The sequence below is a fragment of the Eriocheir sinensis genome, chromosome 60, assembly GCF_024679095.1.
Source record: "Eriocheir sinensis breed Jianghai 21 chromosome 60, ASM2467909v1, whole genome shotgun sequence".
Taxonomy (NCBI): domain Eukaryota; kingdom Metazoa; phylum Arthropoda; class Malacostraca; order Decapoda; family Varunidae; genus Eriocheir; species Eriocheir sinensis.
In genome coordinates, this window is record NC_066568.1 from 305117 (window position 1) to 332880 (window position 27764).

Here is a 27764-nt window from a genome sequence, read left to right on the forward strand (position 1 = left end):
ATGCCGAAAGTCCGTTATAAGCGGCGAAAAAAAAAAAAAAAAATAATGCTAACTAACCTAATACACATAGGTATATGTATTTTTTATTGTGTATGTTGTGTGCACATTGTTTGTATAACTGCATAGCACACTTGGCGATGGACTGTGAGGCACTGAGCCTGCCAGGTTGTCAGTGGGGCCATGCGGTGGGGCCGTATAGTTACAGGAATGGGCAAAATTTTACAAGTGCTTCAATCTCGTACTTGCAGACGACACTTTCATTTTTGTAGGTTTCGGTGTGTTATGAAATAATCCGATAACTGTTTTTGTCACAAATCATTAAATGATTGACTTTTCAATGCCTGTTGTAAACCTGCCACAGCACGCAGCTGCAAAATAACTCGTAGATAAAAATGTTCAACTTGCTTACTGATCCTTTGTTTCACTCACCATTTACAGAGACCACAAGTGGACAAACTGGAACAAAACAAACAAATTAATGTTTTCCTTGCCGTGTATTTCCCCAGTGCGCACACGTAGTGGACAACCGAGTGACTTATTTCTGCGAGGAAATATTTCTCGCGACACCGGCCAGCCGCCGCAAATGTCCCGTCCCGCACTGCGTATTTCCACACCCCACAACGAGTGCCAAATAATTTTACTAACCAAACATAACTTACCCTAACCTACCTAACTGGGGGCTTAGCTCCCCTCTACTACTTAAACCTTTATCAGTGCCGACATTCACAAACACTTGGCTATTTTCGATATACATTTACCACCTGAATTGATGCATACGACTTTCTTGTGATATAAATACATTTGGTATTATTCTACTTTCTTCCCAGTCTCACAGCGGTACTTCTCACACTTCACATTGGTTAGATCTCATTATTCTACGCATTTTGAACCCCATTTATGTGCGTTCCAAACGGCTAGAAATATTGCTAGTGATTTTTGAAAAGTTAGTGTTTTTTTTTGCGGCTGCCTCCACAATAGTTTGGTCGACAGCAGTGGGTGAGCACCTCTCCCTCCTCACTGCTGCTCCCTCTGACTTGCCCTGGCAGACGGCCCGGTTGAGCGTCCTGCTCCCGCCTCTGCCATGGCTACTTTCCGGAAGCGGCCCACGGAGTCCGCTCCTGACGACGGGAACGGCTGGACCCGCGTCCAGAGCAAGCGGGCCCGAAGGAGGACGCGACAAGGAGACGGCGTGGAGGACCAATTGAACGGACCCCTGCTGGAGTGGAAGCTGGTGTCCTCGGACTTCAGCAACCACTACCAGGCCATCCGGTGGATGGAGGACGAGTGGAAGCTGTGTCTCCGGGTGACGGTCTCCCGGGCGGGGAACTTCCTCATCCGTGCGTGGGACTGGGACCACGCCACCACCCTGGACGAGATTGCTGCTGGAAGGACCCGCGGCATCACCCTGGAGAAGAAGGAGGCGACAGTGAAAGATGTCCTCTTGGGGCACTCTACCTACCTCCCACTGGACCCGGTGTTGGCGCACCCCTGCGTTGCTGCAGCGGAGAGGTGCCATTACAACGCCAGCCACGGACGCCGCCTTCCCACCCGGAGCGTGCAACTGACGCTGCGGGGACGTGTCCCCGCCTTGCTGGGGGCGTTTCACCTGCCGCCGCTACGTGCTGGAGTCCGTGCGCTGCTTCAAGTGCCAGGGCTTTGGTCACAGACAGCGGCAATGTCAACGGCAGAAGGAGCTGTGCAGGGTGTGCAGCAGCGACCACGCCACGAGGGACTGCGTCAGCCGCCTTCAGGATGGCGACGCTTGCCCGGTGGCTGTGTGTCCAAACTGCAGTTCCGGGCACCATGCCTGGAACCGCAGGTGCCCCGCTCAACTTCGCAGAATCCCGGGTGCCAGACTGCAGAGGACGCAGTCATTGGCGGCCCCGCCAGCAACGCGACAGTGGCGTGAGAAGCCGACCCCGGTGGAAAGGACGTCACCCCATGGAGAAGGACGCAGGAGGAGGCGCCGTCGACGTAAGAAGGGGACGGGACCCACGGAGGAGAACAACCCGCTACCACCGTCTCCCGCGAGGGAGATAGAGGTGGACCCATCCCAGCAGAGGAGGATGGAGACGGCAGCGGCGACCGCCGAGGTGACACCCCCAGTAGTGTCTCCGGAAGTACCCGCACCAAAGAAAAAAAGGACCAGGGACCAGACGGCAGAGGAGTTGAGGGACCGCCGCTGACTGCTGAGGAGCCAGCGCCCCGCGAGGCCCCCAGTAGCTGTCAGGCGACCCAGACACCATGGACCTACACCTTCAGTGAGGCCGAGCTAGTGAATCTCCTGATTTGCTACGTGCACCTCGCTGAACAAGAGGAGGAGGCGAGGTTTGAGAGGATCCCGCACGAGACAGCCCTCCCCCTTGTGAGGAGGACATTCCGTGACGGAAAGCCTCTCCCAGCCTCCATCCGCACGGCCCGCCCACTGGCTAACCCCCCACGCCACTTCGACCACAAGAGGGAGTGGGCGACGTACGACGATGTGGAGTCGGACGTTTCGGAGGACGAGGTTGACGTTGAAGGCGTGGATAATGACCTCTTCCTCAACGCCGACAGGAACCTCACCGACGAAGAGCTGGCAAGCTATTACGCCGGTGACATGTGAATGCGAGGCAATTAACCCGGTAGCAGCGACGGGCCAAATTTGTGGCTTTACCGTGTACCAACGACGGGCCAAATTTTTGCCAGGATATAAAACCCCCAAAATAGATGATGCATAAACTGATCACAAATGCGTTGATATATATTATGAAATGGTTTGCGCGAGTGATGATTTTTTTCTCATTATTTTCGCATAGAGGGGCCTTTTTGAAATATGATCCCCGCAGCTGCCAGGTTAAGTAACGTGTATTTTTGACTTATTGTAACACGGATAACCATGTACTGTACATCGGGCAGGCCACTTGCTGAGGGCCTGCTTTGATAGCAGTTTAGTTTTTGTAATTTTTCTTTATTTTATTCTGTATCTCGTGTAATGCTATCAATAAATTGTTGATTTGAATTGCGGCTGCCTCCGTGAGCACCTCTCTCTCCTCACTGCTGCTCCCCAATACTTGCCCCTGCAGATGGCCCGGTTGAGCGTTCTGCTCCCGCCTCTGCCGTGGCGGCAACGAGGAAGCGGCCCACGGAGTCCACTCCCAACGACGGGGATGGCGGTGGCTGGGCCCACGTATGGAGCAAACGGGCCCGACGGAGGACACGGCAAGATGAGGACGTGGAGGACTGGACCAACGGACCCCTGCCGGAGTGGAGGCTGGTGTCCTCGGACTTAAGCAACTACTACCAGGTGATTCGGTGGATGGTGGACGAGCGGAAGCTGCGTCTCCGGGTGACGGTCTCCCGGGCGGGGGACTTCCTCATCCGTCCATGGGACTGGGAGCACGCCACCACCCTGGACGAGATTGCTGCTGGAAGGACCCGCGGCATCACCCTGGAGAAGAAGGAGGCGACGGTGAAAGATGTCCTCTTGGGGTACCCTGCCCACCTCCCACTGGATCCGGTGTTGGCGCACCCCTGCGTTGCTGCAGCGGAGAGGTGCCTGTTTCAAGTGCCAGGCCTTCGGTCACAGACAACGGCAGTGTCAACGGCAGAAGGAGCTGTGCGGGGTGTGCAGCAGGGACCACGCCACGAGGGACTGCGTTCGCCACCTTCGGGATGGCGACGCCTGCCCGGTGGCTGTGTGTCCCAACTGCAGTTCCGGGCACCATGCCTGGAACCGCAGGTGCCCCGTTCGACTTTGCAGAATCCCGGCTGCCAGACTGCAGAGGACGCCGTCATCGGCGGCCCCGGCAGCAACGTGACAGCGGCGCGAAGAGCTGACCCCGGAGGAAAGGACATCACCCCATGGAGAAAGCTGCAGGAAGAGGCGCCATCGACGTAAGAAGAGGACGGGACCCACGGAGGAGAACAACCTGCTACCACCGTCTCCTACGAGGGAGATGGAGGTGGACCCATCCCAGCAGAGGAGGACGGAGACGGCAGTGGAGACTGCCGAGGTGACACCCCCAGTAGTGTCTCCGGAGGTACTCGCACCAAAGAAAAAGAGGACCAGGGACCAAACACCAGAGGAGTCGAGGGACCGCCGACGACTGCTGAGGAGTCAGCGCCCCGTGAGGCCCCCAGCAGCTGCCCAGACAGCATGGGTCTACACCTTCAGTGAGGCCGAGCTAGTGAATCTTCTTAGAAACGCAAAAAAACATCCGCCTCGGGGCGTCAAGGGGGAACTGGGATACTTTCTTCCCTGTCTCTTCTCACACTTCTCATCGGTTTGATCTTATTATTCTCTGCATTTTGAACCCCATTTATATGCGTCGCCAACTGCTAGAAACGCCGATAGTGATTTTTGAAAAGTTGGATAATATTGACGAAAGCCAAAGCATAACGAAACACACCCTTATGAGGCGGCGGTGGACGCGGCAGCGGTCCAGCCGGTGTTGCGAGAAATACCTCCTCGCAGGAATAAGTCGCATATACATGTGGGGGGTCCAGGGGGGGTCCCGCTCCCCCTGTTTAGGTTGGGGGTTGAGGGGGGCGAAGCCCCCCTGTTAGTTAGGTTATGTAAAGTTCGGTTGGAGTAATTGAAATATGCTCCCCCACCCAAAACCCCCGATTTCTCACGGGTCCCCCAAGTTGAACCTCTCCGTGAGTAGGTCGTAGTAGTTTAAATATCCTCAGAGAAGTAGCGCTGTGAAATGGGGAAGAAAGTACAACTTTATCAAAAAATCTTATCTGCCGAGTGTGGGGCAGATTATTCTGAGTCGTCGTCAAGAGGCACTGTTGGTAGTTGTTGACGCTGGTCACTTTGGGGGGGATAAAGCCTCGCCGCGTGGGTGAAAAACACGTGAAGCCTGGTAGTGCTCGCGTGGACATTCAGGAACAGATAGCGAGACAGGTATTGCCGCAAGAAGCTGCTCTTAATTCCTGGTCGCTTGACCCACTCCAAATCCCTTCACAAACGTTCAGTGTTCTGGGTGTGTACCTCACAGTGGGAAGTCAACAAAGTTTGTGGAATGGTTCACAGTATAGTGGGTGTAACCTAAATCACCGAGTTTGGCATAAGCTCCCCACTGATCACTGACGATCACTGAGCCAGACTGAATGTACTTCTGGACGAGTGGCACTAGCGTGTCTCTGTCTCGCCTCCAATTCAACGCGAGGGCCCACGAGCGGCACAACAAAATGTTTCTTTGATTCTCGCTCAATCTCCCCGAAGAGCCAGATTTGAGACAAAGCACGGCCCCTGCCATACTTTCGCCTCGCAATGAAGGTTTCGTCGATTTTGACAGTCACCAAATTTGTAAGCACTCAATCACTGTCTTGTGGTCCCAGTTCTTCTGAAGCCAGTGGTTGGTGAAGAGGACTGCTTTCCAAGGTGGAAGGTGCACTCCCTGCAGGAAAGTGCCCTTGCAACCCCCGACAGTGAAGTCACAGTACCGTCGTTTTTTTAGTTTTGGGGACAACGGTACTGACCATACACCTCCACTCGTGCCTTTCCTCACGGAAAACACAATCATTACCACACTTCCCACACTTCACTGCACTAGGAAGTACTCCGTGGTCACGCAGAAACTGATAAGAGGAAAACATTTCATCAGGAGGGCTAAAAATGACTACAGTAACCCAAGGATGGGGCAGCAGATAAAGGGAGGAGGGGCAGGTGGCTAGAAGATGTTATTGTAGTTACCGGGCTTGGTTGCTTAGAAAAATATTCTCGGTTATTCCCCATGTATTTTTAACCGTCTGACCTTGTCCGTTATATCCGAAATCCGTTATAAGCGGGTCCGTTATATCAAGGGTTTAATATATATATATATATATATATATATACATATATATATATATATATATATATATATATATATATATATATATATATATATATATATATATACACACACACACACACACACACACACACACACACACATATATAATACCTCAAATTTGTTCCTTACACCCGATTTGCAAACAGATTTCATTACGGAGATAAAATGGAAAGAGTGCTTTTTAACACTTTCTCGTACACCCTCCCATCTGATTTTCTCGTCCAAAACGCACACCTAACTGGCTATTAGGAGGCCTAATTTTGGTACCTTGAGCGCTCGGTATAAATTTTTTCAAAAGTCGCTTATCGAATCTTTTGCTCGGTTCACTTTTATAAAACTACATACATTCCACTGTAAATTGTAAGCTTTTTCATATGGAATAAAAAAAAATAGTTTGTTTTATATTTTACCGAGATATCGTGAGTTGAAGTGATGCGAACCGATTTCAGAAATGAAAAATTTACATTTTCATATAGAACGTGTAAAGATATAACAAATTGTGTTCTATATCAAAAGATTTTTATTAGCTAATTAGCGCAAGAAACGGAATTTTGATACACCAATTATAACGGTCATAAATTTGAAAAAATACAAAAAATTAGATTTTTTAATGTTAACCTTTTTCCACTTATCTCCATAACTGTTATAATTTATTTTTATTTTTTTATGGTTTCATCTTAAAGAAAAGATCATTACCTATACAATGGTAGTTTCAGACTTCTTATATGATGTATAGTTGATGAGTTAGACTTGAAAGGAAAAAATATATCGTGAATTTTTGGTAACCCTGCCCCTCGCCACACACTAACCCGTCCACGACCGCTAGAGAGAGTCAACTGAAGAGATTTTCTATTCACCCAGGAATGTTTCCTGGCAAGAAGGGTCTTTCAGCTTACCTCGAGCCGACATGTGCTTGCCTGTCTACAGACCACGTATCACGCGTCAATGAGAATTACAGAATTTTTGGTGATTTTTTTTGTCCCTGTGATGTGATAGTCGCGTCAATCAGAAGCCGTGGTTTTTGACCAGACAATCATAGTGATGCAACAGTCGCGTCAATCAGAAGCCGTGCTTTTTGACCAGACAATCATAGTGATGCGACAGTCGCGTCAATCAGAAGCCGTGGTTTTTGACCAGACAATCATAGTGATGCAACAGTCGCGTCAATCAGAAGCCGTGCTTTTTGACCAGACAATCATAGTGATGCAACAGTCGCGTCAATCAGAAGCCGTGGTTTTTGACCAGACAATCATAGTGATGCGACAGTCGCGTCAATCAGAAGCCGTGCTTTTTGACCAGACAATCATAGTGATGCCACAGTCGCGTCAATCAGAAGCCGTGCTTTTTGACCAGACAATCATAGTGATGCGACAGTCGCGTCAATCAGAAGCCGTGCTTTTTGACCAGACAATCATAGTGATGCAACAGTCGCGTCAATCAGAAGCCGTGCTTTTTGACCAGACAATCATAGTGATGCGACAGTCGCGTCAATCAGAAACTGTGCTTTTTGACCAGACAATCATAGTGACGCATATGTTGCGTCAATCAGAAGCCGTGCTTTTTGACCAGACAATCATAGTGACGCATATGTTGCGTCAATCAAAAGCCGTGCTTTTTGACCAGACAATCATAGTGACGCATATGTTGCGTCAATCAAAAGCCGTGCTTTTTGACCAGACAATCATAGTGACGCATATGTTGCGTCAATCAGAAGCCGTGCTTTTTGACCAGACAATCATAGTGACGCATCAGTTGCGTCAATCATAAGCCGTGCTTTTTGACCAGACAATCATAGTGACGCATATGTTGCGTCAATCAGAAGCCGTGCTTTTTGACCAGACAATCATAGTGACGCATATGTTGAGTCAATCAGAAGCCGTGCTTTTTGACCAGACAATCATAGTGACGCATATGTTGCGTCAATCAGAAGCCGTGCTTTTTGACCAGACAATCATAGTGACGCATATGTTGCGTCAATCAAAAGCCGTGCTTTTTGACCAGACAATCATAGTGACGCATATGTTGCGTCAATCAGAAGCCGTGCTTTTTGACCAGACAATTATAGTGACGCATATGTGCGTCAATCAGAAGCCGTGTTTTTTGACCAGACAATCATAGTGACGCATATGTTGCGTCAATCAAAAGCCGTGCTTTTTGACCAGACAATCATAGTGACGCATATGTTGCGTCAATCAGAAGCCGTGCTTTTTGACCAGACAATCATAGTGACGCATATGTTGCGTCAATCAGAAGCCGTGCTTTTTGACCAAACAATCATAGTGACGCATATGATGCATCAATCAGAAGCCGTGCTTTTTGACCAGACAATCTTAGTGACGCATATGTTGCATCCACGTGCGGGATAGTGTTAATTAATTTTATTGAAAATTCATAACAACCAAAGGCAAACAATAACTTCAGTGGTGACGGTAACGGAGCTGAATCACAGAATGGAATCATGGAACGTAATCATCAGTACTCGACTGGTGTGGCAGCAAAAACTGTCAATTTCGTATCACAAGTAATCATAACAAATTCCCATCCTCTTCCTCGTCGTCCAAAGCGAAGTCGTGTTTCGGGTCATCGTTGAGGCATTTGTCCGGACTGCACTCGCACAGGTCGGAACAGGTTATCTCCTGGCGGTGGCAACAGCACCGATTGGTGTCACAGGTGGCCTTGCAGCTGCACCGGATGACTTCCAAGACTGATTGCAGTGCAGGCAGTGGGGCTCAGCGTCACCAGGGACGGCTCTAACGCTCTCTCCCAAACAAGAGCTTGGAGTTGCGCCTGCATGATGTGTTGCGTCACTGCACCCTCCGTCGGTGGTGTGAGAGCTGGCTGTACCTTCTTTTTTTGCAGGGCAATCCACCTGGCCTACGGCAGTGGACAGTCATACATGTATATCTGGCTGATGAAGAGCAGAACCGCTTTGAGAGATTCTTCGTTCTTCTGCCCTCCTTGAAGTTTGGCCAGGGCGGCGAGTGTGGTGTTGTTGGCTTTGACAAAGACAGCCCAGGCGACCAGCTTGCCCTTCCTGAAGAAGGATCCGATGGTATCGCATCCCATCAGTGCATGAAAGGTGGTGATTACGTCAGTTCGCCGTCCGACCGTCTCATGCACGTCGCCGATGTTGTATAAGTTCTTTCCAAGGCGGAGTTTTGTTTCTTTCGGAATCTTGCTGAAGTGGCAGATGAGCAGAACAAGAAAGTCGGTATCGGGGGACACTACGGTGACATCGGTGGTTTTTGGCAAACGAGAGAGGTATTTTGGTGTCCGCCTCCTCATGAGCGCAGGGTTTCACGTCCTTCCCCGGGGATCCAATGATCTTGTCCTTCCACGAGCACACGAAGGCGAATGTCCACGGGAAGGACTGGGACTCGGTAGCGATCAGGATTGTCAAGGTGTTTTTATTTGAATTAATGGAGAGAATCTTCGCCAGTGACATTCCTGCCGGGATTTGAGTAGAAGGCTGAATGTCGACAGAGCAACTTGCAGCCTTTGTTCGGGAATGCCTTGTCCTGTCCTTGAGTGAGGCTCCGATGTCATATGGGTAGAAAACCAAGTGGACCTCTTGGTAACCCATAGACCGGGTGATCATCTCGAAGAACGCCATGCAGAGTTCATTGAAAATCTTCACTCCGCCGGCTGGAAACATTTGGAGAAGAGCCATGCCATCCAGAGTCAGGACTTGGTGTGATGATGTCCTGCAGGAGGGTGACGTGGGATCTGTACACGATGGTTTGATGACGTTGAGGAGAGCGCTCTTAGCCATCACCCGCAGGTCCCCACGTTCATCGAAGAGTGCTAGCGGGTAAGCAGAGAGCTCATAGTTGACCATAAGCTCCCTCACATCCAGGTTTGCGTTCCTTTGTACGCCCAGAAGAACGCGTCTCATGAAATCAGTGGATCCTGCCACAGCCATCTCCGCTCCGGCGAGCGTCACCTTGGTCTTCTTCGCCAGGTCCTTGAAAGTTTTCACCGGAAGACAATGCAGGACATCCCACGGGCTTCCAAGATCTGTTTCCAGCCTCTCCTGCTGGAACTTCAAGAGGGCTGCTCTTCCGTGGTCTTCAGCCTGAAGGAGAGACTTTTCAATGTCAGGAGAAATGACTTTCCGCGATAGCAGGGTGTTCAGAGATTCTAATGCGTGCGAGAATGGGTTGTTGTCCCCAGGGGTGTGGAGTCGGATTCGGCTACTTTTGGCCTGAGTCGAGGGTTAAATATGTATGAAATCTTCTAAATTTTGGCACACAGTACAAGCACATATAGGGAGTGCACTTCCTTGAAACTTTTAAAATTAACATGCATTTGTGGACCAGGCTACTGGATAGTCTTTGCTGTCGAGGCTTGCGAGACACACTGAAGGTGGTTCGAGGACAAACACGTTTCCCTTCCGTATTATGTAGTGTTCTGAGAGTCAGGAGGTTAATGACGTTGGCCGCCACCCCAGTGTCCAAAAAGACACTTATGGCGGCACCGCTACATCTGGCCTTTACCGCCATGGCTACGAAAGGAGTCGACGGAGACAGTGCTAACCGAACGCACTCTACGGTGCTGGCAGTGGCGGAATTAAGGCACGGATCGTCATGCGCCATCCGCCACCGCCAAATTCATTTGACCCCCTTTGTCTCACTCTGATTTCCGAGGATCAGGAAAAAAAGTTACATCTGGCAACTCACGTGAGAGTCCTTTCTCAGCTCCGTGTAGCTAGCCAGCACCAGTGTCTATTTGCCTTTCACAATTGGTGGATGTTTGTCACTGATCACTCCATTTAGGAGCGTGTTTGACTGTCAAATTCCTCACCTTACTGACATTTCCATGTGCACTATAGGGCCGAGAAAGCTGTTCAAAGAACCGCAGATTGAAGCCATATGTCCACTAGTTAGGGATAATAAGCCTAATAAAGAAATAGCTGCAAACATGGGAATCTCACTGAGAACAGTGCAGCGTTGGGCCATAAAATATCTCGCCAGTGTGACGTGCATTGTACCATCCCCAAATAAACCAGCAGGACCTAGGCGAAAAGTCACTCAAAGGACTCTGAATGTCATTCGCAGGGAAGTATAGGCCCAACCTGGCATTACAAGCTGGGAAATCAAGCAAAAGAACCTGTGTTTGCTGGCAGGAGTGGCTAAGCAAACAGTGAGAGATTATTTGAAGAGGGATCTGGATTACAGGAGTTGCAGGCCTGTGCCTAAGCCGTGGGTAGCACGTGCCCATCATGTTAAAAGATTAGCTTTTGCCACTCAGTACAAAGATTGGGGCCTCGATGAATGGCGCAAGGTGTTATGGTCTGATGAGGCAAGCTTTGTGGTGACTGACAACCAAAGAGGATGAGTTTACCGCCCCCGCGGCAGTGATCCCTATGACCTCCGCTACACAAAGTGTATGGTAAAACACCCTGATTCACTCATGGTCTTGGGTTGCTTTTCATACCATGGTGCTGACAAACTAGTGTTCTTACCAAAGAACATTTGAATGAACCAAAACAGCTACTTTGAGCTTATCATGGATGAACTTGAACCCTGCATGGATCGGCGTCAAACTGAAGTTTTCATGCAGGATGGAGCACCATGCCACACTGAAAAATTAGAGATAAACTAGTTTGGCCTGGAAACTCCCCGGATTTTAATCCAATAGAGAACCTTTGGGCGTTCATCAAACATCAGCTACAAGATCGGGACACTTCTTCCCTTCTGCACCTTCAAAACGCCATCTAAGGTATTTGGGACAACATTAACTAGGAATATCTACAAAATCTGGCTGACTCCCTCCCCGAGAGTCTTCAGATGGTTAAGAAGAGCCAACGGTACCCTGTACGCTATTGATTTTGGTAAGCAGCCACTTAGTATCATTTCTAACCTCATTATTCATTAACAACTGAGTATTTAAGCATCAGCGTCTTCCGTAACCGCCAGCACTGTAGGCGTCCGTTTTCGACATCATTTTCAATAAGCCAATGTTAGCCCTCTTTTTCGTGTCCTTTACATTTAATTTGACACTGTCCCCTGGCAACTGGTCATCCCGGAACGTTACGGTGGGTTTGGCGAGGCCGTGCGCCAGTCTTCCCCCGAGCTCTTGCAAGCTCGGAGCACCTTGCACTCCTGCGAGCTATGGCTCCTTGAATTATGGTAAGAGCTGTAACATGAGGGGGATGAATCCTTGCGCCAGCACCTCGAAGAGGTGTGGCCTTTCTTACGGCAGTAGTTGCAAAAGAGTGTTGGAGTACCTGCTGCGGCTCTGAGAGTGAGATGGTGAACGTGAGGGACACCCCCTCCTGTCCGGAGAACCGGATCGACTGCCCCGTCTCCTCTGGTCAGGCTTTGACCTCTCCGACGACCGACCTGACGCTCTTCCCGCTGCGAACGATCGCACCAGTTTTGGGGGTTTATCATCTTGGACATGAATATAGGGGGCTCCATGCTCCAGTATAATAGAATTGGGCTTGAGGCCGTCATCTTCCTTGAGTTTCTCGAATATCTTATCGCTAACGCGCGGTAAGAAGTCTAAATAACCCAGGATGAGACCTAGGTTTTCAGTGGTAACGGCCTGGTGGTCCGTTTCCCACGCAGAGGAGCTAAACTGCAAGATGACATCGCTCACAATTGCCGATGAATGAACGGAAACCTTCCCCCAACCGTTCCTAAGGTCCTCTGCCATCTTGAAAAGAACGAAAACTGGGCCTTGCTCTGACTGTGCCACGAACACAGAGATGATCTGTTGGCGGAGGGATTTGAAAGATTTTGTTCTCGTAAAATAATCACTGATTATGATGGACCGTGCAGCGCAATCACTGGGATACGCAAGGTCCCGGAGAGTGTTTATCTTTTCCTCATCGGTCATTAAGCGACGTTTTGGGATGAGATCATCTACGATACAGAGGAAGGTATGAACATCAATGTCACCCTCCTCCCCATTGAAATGAGGGGCTTTTGTGTCATCATGAATAATTGTGACCGCTGTAGGAGCAGCATCAGGTTTGTTCTCATCCGGTATGATTGCGGGGTCTGCCTTAGGCATGCGATTACCGTCTCGCAAAACTGTATAATTAGCCCCGTCAGAATCTGGTACTTGCCCTTCCGCAAATGCTGTCTCTCTCTTTGACAACGCCTCTAGAAGTTCCCGGTCCTTTTTATACATTAGTTAATGAAACATTCTAGGAACGAAAAGTGTGAATGGGAAAAGAGGATGGTTAAAGGGTGGGGTTACAAAACTAGATAACGGTAAAAAAACAAAAAAAAAAACATGGAAAGGACTCAGCTGGAAGGTAGTGGAGTGGATGGCAGGCCGTGAGGTGGATGGGTGGGGGGGCAATAGGGAGTTAGTGCTTGCCCGCTGGGTGATGGTGGCTGCCTGTGAAAATAGCAAAAACAGTAAAAAAGAACAACAAAGACCTAAGTACCTTGTAAAACAGCTTGCTTGTAGGCACTATTCCACATAAGAAAAAAGAAGAGAACAGGAAACAAGGAATAAGGCGCTGGAGACTGGGTGAGTAAGGCGTTGGCTGCCCCCCTGGAGGTCAGGTGGGGGGGGGGGATGAGACTGGGCAGGGCGCTGCTATGTCAGCACTGCTTGGCGTGGCGGTACTGGGCTGGGCTGGCAACCGGCGCACTGTACTGCGTACTCGGTCACGTGAGGCCCTACATGTGCCCTAGCCTATGGCAGGTAGGACAGTAAGACTGGTACGTTTGCGGCAGGAAATGGCCCTGCGGCGTCGTGTAGCCGATGGGTGCAAGTTGTCGTTGCCGTGGACGACGTTGTTGGGCTGACTCGCCTTACTGTAGTTATCGCAGTGTGGACCGTGCTGAGACCTGAGATATTGCAAGAATTCACAGAAGTACTGCATGATAGACATTTCTGAAGACTGCACCGTCAAGTGATTCTTCTACAGTGGATGATGGTATACCCTCAGGAAAGGCATTCAAGTCTTGGGGCAATATATGAGGGGAAGTAAAAAAGTTCTGCAATTTGGGTATTTATTACGGAGGAACGAAAATGATAACCACATCATTTTTCAATGTAATTACCCTTGACTTGAATACACTTGAAACACTTGTCACGAAGGCTCTGGATTCCAGCCAGCCAGAAGGATTCCAACTGCTCCTCCAACCACATTGTCACAGCCTCCTTGACCTCATCATCATCGTGGAACCTCCGCCCCCGCAACGAGGACTTGAGCTGGTGGAACAGAAAGTAGTCACTGGGGGCCAGGTCCGGACTGTAGGGTGGATGATTGAGCTGCTCGAAGCCGCAGTCCTTCAGAGCAGCCTGGGCATGGTGGGCCTTATGGACCAGAGCGTTGTCGTGGAGGAGGACACCACGGGTCAACTTGCCCCGCCTCTTCTGACGGATAGACTCTAAAGCGACCGAGTACTTCAGCGTAGTACTCCCCCGTGATCATAGATCCGTGCGGCAGGAAGTCCACCAGCAGCACTCCCTCAGCGTCCCAGAAGATGGTGGCCATGATATTGCCAGCCGATGGTTGGGTCCGAAATTTGAGTGATGTCAGGGATCCCTTGTGTTTCCAGGCCATGCTCTCGAGCTTTGTCTCTGGGTCCCAGTGGTGGACCCACGTTTCATCATGTCATGACCCTCGACTCAAATCCTGCTGGGTCTGCATTGTACAGAGTCGGCAGCTCCTCCGAACTTGTGCGGCGCTGAAGGCGATCATGCAGAGAAAGATTTTGGGGCACCAAACGGGCAGAAACTTTGCTCATGCCCAGGTGATGATGAATAATGGTGCATACGCTTCCATGAGAAATTCCAATCTCTAACGAAATTTCCTCCACCTTCACCCGCCGATTCTCCATGATCATTGCCTCCACACAATCAACAGTGTCTTCAGAGGTCGCCTCGGAGGGACGTCCCACACGGGGGTCATCTTCAAGGGACTCACGGCCATGACGAAATTCCTTGTACCAGCGTGTGACTGTGGCATACAAAGGGGCAGTGTTATTGTACACCGCAACCAGCCTGTCGTGGACCTCCTTCGTGTTCTTCCCCTCTTATCAAGAACTTGGTCATTGCATGGTCCTCGATCATGTCCATTGTGCCGACTCCTGCCAACCGCATCCACTGGTCGCTCCCTTAAGACTGAGGAGGGAGTGAGGGAGCGGAGTGGTACTGTTTGTGAACATGTTAGAACCTGTCCTAACCAGACACAACAGGACACGACTGGTTGCGCTAACTTACATACCGAGTTGCAGAACTTTCTGACCGCCCCTCGTCTCTAGATCATGGGCATCAGGATGGTTCTCTGTGAGCCACTGGGAAAAACTGATCCCACACCAGCCTCAAGAGGGCTTCGTAGCCTATATGAGTTTGTGGAATCTCAGAGATCTCTTGTACTTACGGCTATCCAAAACACCATTGACAGACCCCTCTGCCACAGTTCCAGATTCAGTACATACATCCCTGAGGCCTGCATCTCGGAAACGCTTTCCAGTGACACCTAATAATATACAGATGGTGTGAAAGACTCCAAGTCTGGGCACAGTATTGGGAAAGCTGTCCCTATGTGCCCACATAATCTGTTAATTTGCAGTATAGAGCTTGGTTGAAGACCACTGACATGTATCTCATATGCAGGCAAGTCATGCTTCTTTTAGTTTGGATGAGAATCTCATGAACAGTTGCTATCTGGGTGGCTGGGGCATTTATGGTCGGCAGGTAGCTGACAACACTGGGAACAACATCCACAGGGTTTGATGCCAAGATGTTGTAACCTGTCCAGCTATGGACACTGATTTGTGGTATAGTGCTGTCTGCATAGCAGCCATAAATTTTTTTCTACAAAGCATCAGCACAGACATCTGTCTGGGCCTCAACATAGCATCTAGTGGGAGGACCACACCTAGTTCCTGCAGCATAGACTGGCAGAGCTGGCAGAGATATAGAGATGGTTCTCTGTTTGTTCTTTGGCACATCATGAGTTGGTCTAGTTGGATCAGGACCAAACACCCGAGGCTGCACTGCAATGCCATTGGCCCTGTGAGATGTTCCACAACCTGTCAGTGTCTCTTCTAGCCTGTCGATGTTGTCCCAGGCTAGAGTTCTACTTTATACATACACAGTGAAGTGTCAGTTCCCTCCTGCACGTTGTAGGAGACACAATGACCGGATCTATTTAGGATTCTGATGAGCTGGACGTTGCCAGTAAGTGACTTTACAGCAAAACCAACAGTATGTGCTTGGAAGTCTTGACTTTGCCATGAGATATGGCATACACGACTCCCCTTTCCCAACCTTGGGGTCGCGACCCCAAGTGGGATTGCCAGGCATTTTTCCTGGGGTCCCCAAGACCTCTAAAGATCAAACATGGTGTTATTACATTATAATAACACATATACAGTGGAGACTCAATACTCGAACTTAATTCGTTCCAAATGGCTGTTCGAGTATCAAAAAGTTCGGCTACCGATACCTATAAATTAGGTAATTCGTTCTAACCTTAGCAAAACCTTAAGTTTACAAAAATTTCAATGTAATTTTTTTTTTAATTTTGATTTGTACTTACCGTAAGTGAAGGCTGGTGATGGATAACGTAGAAGAGGAGGGGAGGAGGGAGGTTATTTGTCGGAGGACGAGTCACCGTCTGGTAACTCGTCTCCTGGTGTGATTCCTGTGAACCCACTAGTGGAGGGCTGTGGCTCACTAACACTTGCACTCTCACTAGATTCCTTTTTCAACAAGAATCTGTCTAATGTGATCTGCCTTTACCTTTTTTTCAAAATGTCTCTGAAATGCTGCATCAAATTTTCTTCAAACTGGTTTATGTTTCTGTGTACGGCAGCAATATCAGGGTGGCACCTCTCCAAAAAGTTTCCCAACTCTGTCCACTGCCGCAAATATTTCTTGATCTCTGCAGTGGAGACTCTTTCCTTGCTGTTCCCCTCCTCCCCTGAAGACAGCTCCTCAGTTACCTCCTGCAGCTGTTCCTGGTGAAGTTGACGCAGCTCGTCAGTAGTGAGGTCTTCAGAGTGTGCTTGCACCAGCTCCTCCACATCATCACTATCCACCTCAATGCCTATGGCCCTCCCCAGAGACACAATGTCCTCCACCACAGCAGACTCCTGGACTGAAGGCTCGAATCCCTCAAAATCCTTGGCTGTCACACAGGTCGGCCACAGATTTTTCCAGGCAGACTGCAAGGACCTCACAGAAACTTGACCCCAGGCTTTATCTATAAGCCTTAGGCAGTGGAGGATATTGAAGTGATTCTTCCAAAACTCCCTTAGAATGAGCTCTGTTTCAGAAGTCACCTCAAAGCACCTCTCAAAAAGTGCTTTTGTGTACAGCTTCTTAAAGCTGGCGATGACATTCTGGTCCATGGGTTGGATCAGTGGCGTGGTGTTGGGGGGGAGGAACATCACTTCGATGAATTTATACCCCTTACCCAATTCTTCTTCCACGCCTGGAGGGTGTGCAGGGGCATTGTCCATCAACAGGAGGGCCTTGAGTGGTAGATTCTTCTCTATTAGGTATGTCTTCACTGCAGGTGCAGACACCACAAACCACTCCATGAAGAACTGCCTGGTTGTCCAGGCTTTCTTGTTTGCCCTCCACATCACACTGAGTTTGCTCTTTTGCACACCGTTCTTCTTGAATGGCCTGGGGTTTTCCGAATGGTACACCAGCAGCGGTTTAATTTTGCAGTCGCCGCTAGCATTGGCGCACAGAAGCAGGGTTAGCCTGTCTTTCATGGGCTTGTGTCCTGGCAAACACTTCTCTTCCTTTGTTATATAGGTCCTGTTTGGTAGTTTTTTCCAAAACAGGCCTGTCTCATCACAATTAAAGACCTGTTGTGGGCTTAACGCTCGTTATCCACAAATTTCTTAAATTCAGGCACAAACTTCTCGGCGGCAACTTTGTCAGCACTTGCGGCCTCGCCGTGCCTCACAACAGAATGAATTCCAGTCTCTTCTTGAAATACCCAAACCACCCCTTACTAGCTTTAAAATCTTCACTGGAGTCAGAGGTAGTATCACAAATAAGATCACCATGGAGCCGCCTAGCCTTCGCACAAATTATGCCCTCTGACATAGAATCACCAGCCATCTGCCTTTCGTTTATCCACACCATCAACAATTTTTCCATTTCTTCCACTGCCGCAGGTCGCTTGCTTGTTGCCTTTTCACACCCATCGCCACATCAGCTCCCTTAATGGCCTCCTTGTTCTTCAGTATGGTGGCTACTGTAGATTTCGCCATACAATACTCAGCTGCAAGATCGGTGATTCTTGCTCCTTTCTCGTATTTATCAATAATCTCCTTTTTCCGTTCAATGGTCGTCACTACATTCTTCCTTTTAGGCTTATTTTCACCACTAATAAGCCTCTTTGGTGCCATTGTAAGTTTCTAAATGAAAAACCACAGACAACGCAGGAGAATGTTGTTGTTCTCACGACCGCGGCGGCGGCGGCGGCGGGGAGCCTTTGTTTACAACCACATGTGCGGACGTTCGAGTACCAGATATTTTTTCGAGTACCAAGTCGAACTTTTGCGTTCGAGTATCGAAAAGTTCGACTTCCAAGACGTTCGAGTATTGAGTCTTCACTACAACTAAACTAGTGGGGTCGTGGTCATGTCTAGAGGTGCATGATTGGGGTCACTTGAAGAAAAGGTTGGGGGCCACTGCACTAGACCCATGGCAAATGAGTCTCTGAGTTGTTGTTCCTTTTCATCATTGCCTGGTAAGAGACAAGACAGCAATGACTTCAGGGAGGAAGGCACAACAGAGGAATAAGCGTCCAACTCTGTTGGTAGAGGTGGCCATGGCTGGTCCTGAATGAGATCCTTCACATCTTGATGGATTTGATTGGCAACAACCTGGCATGAGGCTTCAATGCCATCTCTTGATCTTTCAAGATCATATATCTTTTTCCTAAGAGCCCTATTCTCTTTGACCAGCATTTCCCGGGTGAGACTATCGGGGAATATCAGGACTTTCCCATCATGATCAGAAACTGAATAAATGCTAGTGCCAAATTCTTTGGCAAGATTTCTACTGATGTGTGTTTAGGTAGAGTGTTTAATTTGTCACACTACCGTCTGCTCTCATGAACTGGATCAGCTTATCTAACAGATGTGACTGTTTTACAACAGAGCATTCTGGTATGATCGTATTCCTGATATAAGCATACAGTTTCTTGTAAGCCTCACTTTCAGCATGACAATACAGATTGTCATCATGGTTAGTGGATTCTGCCTGATTTGAGTGCAAGGAAGCACTGCAAGTGTGGTGATGCTAGCAAACACGATGATAGTGTGCCTCAGCAGCAACAAAATCCCTGGAAGTAATTGCTAGGATGTCAGCATCATTTCTCTTTATTGCTATGTTGCGGACTCTCATCACAACGCAACTCTGCACATTTCACAAGAGGCTCCCTTGTGTGAATGCCTTTTCTGTATTTGTCCTGCTTTTTGCAAAATGCTATGCAAATCCTGTCATACACTGGTTGTTTTGGTTGAGAACATGGATTTACGAGCCATCTTTTTGGGTAGCTCGAAGTTGTCCTGTATGTCATTGAGTACATTGCTTAATGGCTTTCCAGGACTTTCTTTTCTCAACCTAGCCAGAGTCTTCTTGTGGGTAAAGGCACTTCTGCATGCCCTGTGATAGTACACATCAGGAGCATGCACATCATCGTCACCTAGACTCTCTGCTACCTTGAAGACAGCTTGAAACTGACGAATGTGGGCAGCTTCAAGCAGAGACTGCCAGGATGCAATGTCTGTGACCTTCGTCAGACCTACACCGGGATCCTCATTGCTCTTTGAAGTATGGAGGATACAGGAATGGGGAACTTCATTCTCTCTGCCGTGTCTCCTTGGAACTACCTCCTTCTCGACTTGCCATATTTTCAGTATTCAAAGATGGCTACCTGAAAAAGAAAACAAGTATTACATAATATCTTTTACGAAACGTGCTAGCATATTAGGGTGACCTGTATTTTATTTTTTTATTTTTTTTTACCATTGACGGGCAGTCAAAATGTTCCATTTGCTCCAAAAACAAGGTATGCAAATTTATTTTTAAAAATAATAATATTTATGGGTAGCTCAATGAATTAATGTTCCATTTGCTCCAAAAACAAGGTATGCAAAGTTATTCTTAAAAATAATAATATTTAGGGGTAGCTCAATGAGTTTGATTTTTTTTATATTTTTTTAAGAGTATGGACATTTTCCTAGTGCTGTCATAGGTAATTTAGAAAGTGGTTTGACACTAACAATTTAAAAGTCACCTTATTTAATGCAATAAACATAGTTGTAAACACATTTAATTTCATAGCACTGATTCTAGGTCCCCCTCTTCTCGAGTATTATCCCCTCATGCGGGGGTCTCATGGTTGCCCATCTCCCACTCATTGTAGTCTAATTCGAAGTCACTGTGGACTTACGGGCATTAGGGTAATTCCTCCGGTGTTTCTCCACTACTCGGAAGAGGAACTGCCTCTGTCCTTCGTCCTTTGTGATGGCCAGGTTAACCCTACAAGCACAGAGGGGGGGCAAATCTGGCCCCTCCTGAGCCACTTCTATCAAAACGATACACTTTTTGTTATTATCGATTGTAAAAGAAAAACAGTCCTTCAGAAAAATGCAGAAAATACCTTGGATTAATGTGTGATATCAATAAGAAGCATATGAATCTTCGTTATTTAGCTACACACGAATATTTCGAGAAACCGACGCCAATCATTTTGAAACACAGTCAATACATTATGGAACGACTGGAAATGGCTGCCGACTACCAGATGTACAATAACCTATACGATACCACGATACTATTACTGTTACAAGTATATATATATATATATATATATATATATATATATATATATATATATATATATATATATATATATATATATATATATACCTGTTTTGTGTACTGCATGTTTTGCATTTATTGTTTATAAAGCTTTAGCTGACCAACAAACAAACTGGCTTTGGTAACTAAAATGAAGGAAACCTATAGGCTATATCGTCGTTGGTAGCGGTGCGGCCAGTGACACAAGCTTGTGATTGATGATTGATTGATAGTTTGTTGTTGCAAGTAAACAACAATAGGGAGGAACATCCTATCCCAACCCCCAGGCAGTACAAAGTGTGATGGTACAACTAGTAGAAGGGGGTAGTATGACGAAACGAAAAAGACAAGGGCAGGAATAAATGCACAAGGGAGGAGGAAGGAAACCTATGCGCGTGCGTTCGAGTGTGCGTGTCTGCGTGTGTTAAAGGGTGCGAGTCTCTGGGGGTGGCGGCGGCTACACATGCTTGTTTTGAATGATGAATTCTGGTACATACAATACTTATTTTGGTATTACCATGAGGTGATAACTGTCTCGTACATTATAACATTTGTTTATTTCTTTTACTTTGGCCAGACAATTCTTATAACTAATAAAGAAAAAACATATACGTCCTTGAGTGACGGTAACTCTCTCTCTCTCTCTCTCTCTCTCTCTCTCTCTCTCTCTCTCTCTCTCTCTCTCTCTCTCTCTCTCTCTCCTGCAGCAGGTTTCAGAGCTGGTTATCCTTCTGCTTTTTTTCTCCCCATAATGGAAAAGAGAAATTAAGATATGTGATTAGTTAACTAGACAAATTACTGGTACGATTTTGATGGGGTGAATTTTTTTTTTTCCTGAATGTCAAAACGAGGATATAGAAATGGAAATGCAAGTTGACTGATTGATTGTGTCTTATTGTCCGTCTTTCCTGACCAGGTTATTTAGGTATTTATTTATTATCACGATGTAACGAATCTTTCTTCTAAGGGTATTTGCAATGTCTGTAGTGTAATACTTATGATTCTTATCTCTGTATAAAAGCTCTCGCTGTCCCCGCCGCGCCGCCCCAGCAATGGATAAAATTGTTTCCGGTCAACCTCTTTCCACCCCCTTGACGTATAAAAAACTTACTAATAAAAAAAAAAAAGGTAATTCAAAGGCTCTCCACCATGGATGTGTCTGTGTGTAACTGTGTCTTACTCAAGTGGCAAAAATTCTCTCTCTCTCTCTCTCTCTCTCTCTCTCTCTCTCTCTCTCTCTCTCTCTCTCTCTCTCTCTCTCTCTCTCTCTCTCTCTCTCAGACACACTTGTACATATCTCTTATCATCATCGCTGTCCATTTTGTGCTGATTTTTCCTGAATAATAAAATCAACAGCGAGGTAGCTACATACATGATGCGTGTGTACGACATTTGTTTGCCGAGTGGAGATGTCTCCATTCTTCCTCCAAGCCTGTGATGAGCGACAGAGGGAGGGAGGGAGGAAGGTAGGGAGGGAGGGAGAGAGAGAGTTACCTCCGTTTTTTCTATACACTTTTTCTTTTTACTTTCCAGTAGCTTCTTTTCACTCATTATTCATTATTGTTTTACACTATTGATTTGGTACCAGTACTTAGTGTTCATGAGCATTATCATTGTTCAGGTAAATGAGTACAATGCTAGATGTTAAAAGCGCGAAAATTTGAAAACGTTGGAGCTTACAGGGTTAAAGTCCTGAATCAGGGCGATGCCCCGCTCAGCAAAGTCATTCACAGTGTGCAGTTCCTTGACACAGGAGGAGGCGTGGATGTATCCCTTATTGTTGGGCCACTTCATTGGGTTAAGTGTCAGGAAACTTGCATCCAACCCAAGGATCTCAAAGAAGGATGGCATGGCAGACGTCACAAAACTTGCAACAGTTTTCTCTGCAAGTGCAGTAGATGTTAGCTTGACTGCTGCTCGTCGATGAGGATCGTCAGAGCCCTCTTCCTCCTGTAAAGCCTTCAACATCTCCCTCTTTGTCTCAATAGCCAGGTGATCATAAAAAATGCAGGAGCAACCAGCCTCTCACTCAAGTACCAGAGATGGCGCCTGTTACAGGTTTTTATAGTGTAACTGCGGGTAAGTGTTATGTTTTGTGTTAAGGGCACGAACTGCAATCTCTCGTCAGGTCCGGTGTACCGTTGCATGCTTCACCAGTTGATTGAAGATGGCGAGATAACACAGTAGCCCTTTAATTTAAGTGATGTGGATTATGTTTGGCCGAGTGGAGCCGTGTTTCACTTTGAGTTCACTTAGCTTAGTTCACTGTCTCTCTCACTGGGACATAAAAAGGTGTGTGGTTTTTAATTTTTTTTAGTATAAAAATGGTATCGACAATTTTACACAATAGTTACAAAGTTTATGTGAGCGGCCGCACGAAAAGACAAAAGCCACACCCGAGGACGGAGGAGCTTGTCTAGTCTTGACCCTTGCCCCAGTTCTTCTCCTCTCTTGAGTGCGTGGCGAAGGTATATATGTGCGTTGCTCTTTCACCAGAAGTGTTGATCTTCCGGTGATGACTCGCTGGAACTTACAACGTTCCGGTGACATCATTTGCTGATTTAGTGTCAGCCAAGCTTCTGTTCTCATGGCCATAAGCACCTACGTGTTCCATAACATCCTAGCAAAGGCACTGAGCTTGTGTTTCGACACATACATTCTTACATTAAATATCATTAACTATTCCACACCTTTACACGCCCAAAGACTGTAGCTGTCGCCTTGGCCACTACCTTGTCGGGGTAAGATACCAGCATCTTAAGAAATCGAAGGTCTTGTGCCGGGGCTGCAGCTGGAGATGGTGTGCGAAACCAAGACACAATGTACGTCGAGATGCTGCAAGTGATGAATCGGTGAACTCCATATTTTTCGCTTGCAGTGAAGCGAAAATGCTCTGAATTTCGGAACAGGTGGATCTTGATGGCGTAGATGATTTTTGCCATCCAGCGGGCACGGTGAAGGGCACCAGGACGCAATATCCTAATCCCACACCTTGGCTGTCCACCCAAGATGATTATAGATAGCTCTAGTAGCTCCTTGTCGTCGTCTTGTGGCATGTGTTCTTCCAGTAGTTGGTTGAACTCAATCATGAGGTCATTGCCACGTTCAAGATGTGGAGGCATGTCATTGTCTGTGAACGGCTCAGGCAGAGATTTGTCAAAGTCCTTCCGCTTGGTCTGAAATCGCTTGAAGAGAGAAATATCAGGCCTAGAGGAACGGCCGATGCATGCTGTAAATGCTTTCTCGTACACCAATTCCATGATGTGGTGACGACAAGCGAGGTGAAGAACTCTACTGTTGAGCCGTTGCTCAATTATGGCACATGCCCCTGCCGAAATCACTGTGTTCGAAGCTGTGGTGTCACAGGATAGGGCAGAAATGCGATCCATTACTCTCCAGTTTTCGAGAGCAGTCATCACGGCATCGACCATTGCTTGTCCAGTGCCACTGGGAAGGATTGGGACTCCCAATAGCTTTGCAGCGCCATATCCTGATACCAGAACAGAAAGTCAGTCACCTGTAGCTGCAGCACCACCTGCCATTGTCTGCACCATCTTGCCATCCCAGTGCACAACCAGTGGCACCAAAGGCTTGAACAAATTTTTAATTTCTTTGGCAGCTTATGCACGAAACTTCATCCGGTCTCGCCGGAAGGACTTGCGGTTTAACACCACCTCTTTGCGGTCATGACCAAGGGTTTTTGCAGCTGCTGCAAGCACATGAACTCCTGCACGATCGGATATCTTGGCTCTATCCATCAAGGCTGAGAGTTGTGCATTCATGATTTTCTTTGAGCTCGTGGTGCACTTTATTGGGGGTATGACGACTGAAGGTGGCCCTGCAACACAGCTGTCAGCAGCCTCTTCTGCACCACGACACTGAAAAGGGGAATGAATGGGACTGGAGCTGCTGGAACTTGATGTAGAGCTGGATACGAGTTCAGTTATTTCTTCCAGTTTACGCTTTTCAGCTTGAGAGCGCTTCATTCGCTGTTCTTTCTTCTCCTTGTTCTTCTCAACGTGCAAGAGACATGTCCTGTGTTGTTGCCATTGTGCCCCGGTGCACCTCCTCCCTCTGTGCTCCTAGAAACTCCCTGTCCTTGGCGATTGTAATCATTGAAATTGCATCTTCATGTGCAATGTCAAAGAGGCGATCAAGGGACAGAAGGAAATCATTCTCGTTCTTCTGTTGTTTTTCTGTTTGCCTGTTTTTGTTCTTCTTTAGACTTTTCCAGTTATCATGTAGTCATACAACTTTCTCTCTTGCTTGCTGCACTTTCTGTATTGGAATACGTGCTCGATCCCAGAAGGTACTCACTAGTTTGATCGTTTCCGCCGCTGCTTCCTTTGTCGTCATCATCTGGTTAAGATGGAGGTAGAGATAGTATTGAAGCACCTGTTTGCATGTTGGCAGCATGCTCCCCATGATAGTAGACTCGAATGAATCAAATAGGGTGACACTTGTCATAGCTCTGGTTCCAGATGCCATGGTACCAGTAAGGGGGGGGGGGGGCTTATTGTCAAGGCTGCAGTGTAGAACTGCTTATAGTAGAGAGGGAAGTGACTGTGCATCTATCTCTCACAGCATCACCCAAGCAACTACTGTAGATACCACGGCATATCGGAAGCAGTAGTGAGTCAGTGTTAGGCTGTTCCCAAATTCTACAGGATTTTTTTTATGACATTAATGAACAGTGGCAGATCCAGTTTCAGGTGAAGGAGGGGCTAATATACAAGATGAGCGCCATACCATACCATATTGTGTTTGTATATATATATATATATATATATATATATATATATATATATATATATATATATATATATATATATATATATATATATATATATATATATATACAAGTATTTGTATGATATAGATCACATGGCATGCAGAGTGGTTGCTAGGCTACACCTTATTCATGTATTTCATTATTTATTTCTAATAACGTGACATACAGAGTGGGTGCTGTGCCTTACTCTGATTTTATTTAAATTTTTTTTTTTGTGCATAAATTGGTATTTCTATTGTGTTGATTAGTCTTCTACTTAAAATTCTAGCCAAAATTTAATTATGAATTATAATTATAAATCAAGAACCATAGTAACATAATTTTGAAAAATGTTAAACTTTAAACTCATTGAGCGACCTCTAAATAGAAATATTTTTCAAAAATATTTTACACGGTGTTTTTTGAGCAAATGGAACATTCTGACTGCTCGTCCCAGTTGAAATTCATAGGTCGACAAATAAGTGTCACCCTAATGCATATCTACACCCTTGGAAATTATGATTTGCGTCATCAGCTGCATGTCATCATTCATTTGGGTGTAAATATGCATACATGTCAAGTGAGCTGTGAATACTCCATGCCATTTACTGATCTTGCACCTGAAAAAAGATAAAACACAATGCTCTTGTCTTGATTTCACTGAACACTTGTAATTCTGGGATATGAGAACATGTACCTACATAGTAAATGCCTAAAACATATTTTCATTATTATTGTTATTATTATTATTGTTGTTATTATTATTATTATTATTATTATTATTATTATTATTATTATTATTATTATGAATGTATATTATACAAATGTTATATATCATTTGAAAGAGCATTTCATTGGTATTTCAAGAATGTATACATCTGTCTTTACAAAAATTATGGACGGGGAAAATAGAGAGAAATATGGTATCATTTGTGCGAAATAGTAAAAAAATGTGTTTGACTATGACAAAAAGTCATGACCTTGACCTTATACAGCAGTGCCAATGCCATATTTAGGTTTGCCATGCCCTAAAACATAGAAATCCATGCCTCATTTGTTGTTATATAATTTTTTTTAAATTTTGAGATATCTTACTGTTCTGCTTTGGTTCATACGCTTAATTTTCGTAACCTTAGTTTACATTATGTGCGATAACTTGTAACAGCTACGCTTCTCAGATGGCCATCATATCTCATTAAAAAGCTGAGATTCCAGGCTCTCAGAAAATGTGATATCATTTGTCCAAAAAAGTAAAAAAGATGTGATTGACCATGCCAAAAGATCAAATATCTTGTCATATTTGGTTTGCCATGCCCTAAAACATAGGAATCCATGCCTCATTTGTTGTACCATTTTTAGATTTTGAGATATTGGTCGACCAGGGTGATTCAGAGCAGGTTTTGACAGACTTTGATTTAGTTCCCATATTTATTGAAACAACAACAACACAAAAAAAAAGACTATTCAATGCAAATATAAGTGAGTCATTGCCTATGTGATACTGGAGTTAAAACTAATTTCCACTGTAACTTATAAAGATACATCCCAAAAAAGTGTGGACCTCATTGTACAAAAAATTGGGGTGATTTAGACAATACTCTGGGGTGATTGTTGACCAGCCTGGGGTGATTATGGACCAATATAAAAATCATTAATTTCCTTCGAAAATATTAGCTTGTCATATCCAGAGGTTAACAACAAATGTAATTTGGTTGTGACATGACTTGGACCTCACAGTAAAAAAAGAAAAAAAAAAGTTTCATCTGCATTCCATATACACTCAGGCATGTTTGAAATTCCCAGTCTCTTGAATTCATTTTCAACTAAACTGTAGAAACTGTTAGTGACTTCAGGATCACTAACTGCACTCTTTTTAGCCTTTTCAAGTGTTGATGCCTTTTTCACACACACAAAAAAATCTTTTCAAGAAATAGTAGACCCAATCTTCACCAGGCCTTTTGTCTTTAAATCTGCAATATTTTTTTATGTAATCACCAACTTAAGATTCTTCTTTCTTCTTTTCTGTCACAAACTGTTTCACATAATCACATAACTCACTAAGAGCAAGCCCAAAACTCCATTTTGCCATTACTGTTAGACACTGCAAGTTGCTCTTCACACTCTTTTGGGAGGTTGAATGGATTTCCAGCACATTTTGGCTTATCAGACTCACTACCCTCAGTTGTCATCACTCACATTGTTTTTCAGATGTCTTAAGAGGGTTGTTTTACTGACTTTGAACATCTTAGCAGGATACTTACAGTGTATAGTTTGTTTCTAACACCTTGTATTGCATCTTTTAATCTTCGCTTTTGTTTCTGGGTCTTTGCTGTTTTTTCTTATATATTCTCTAGGCA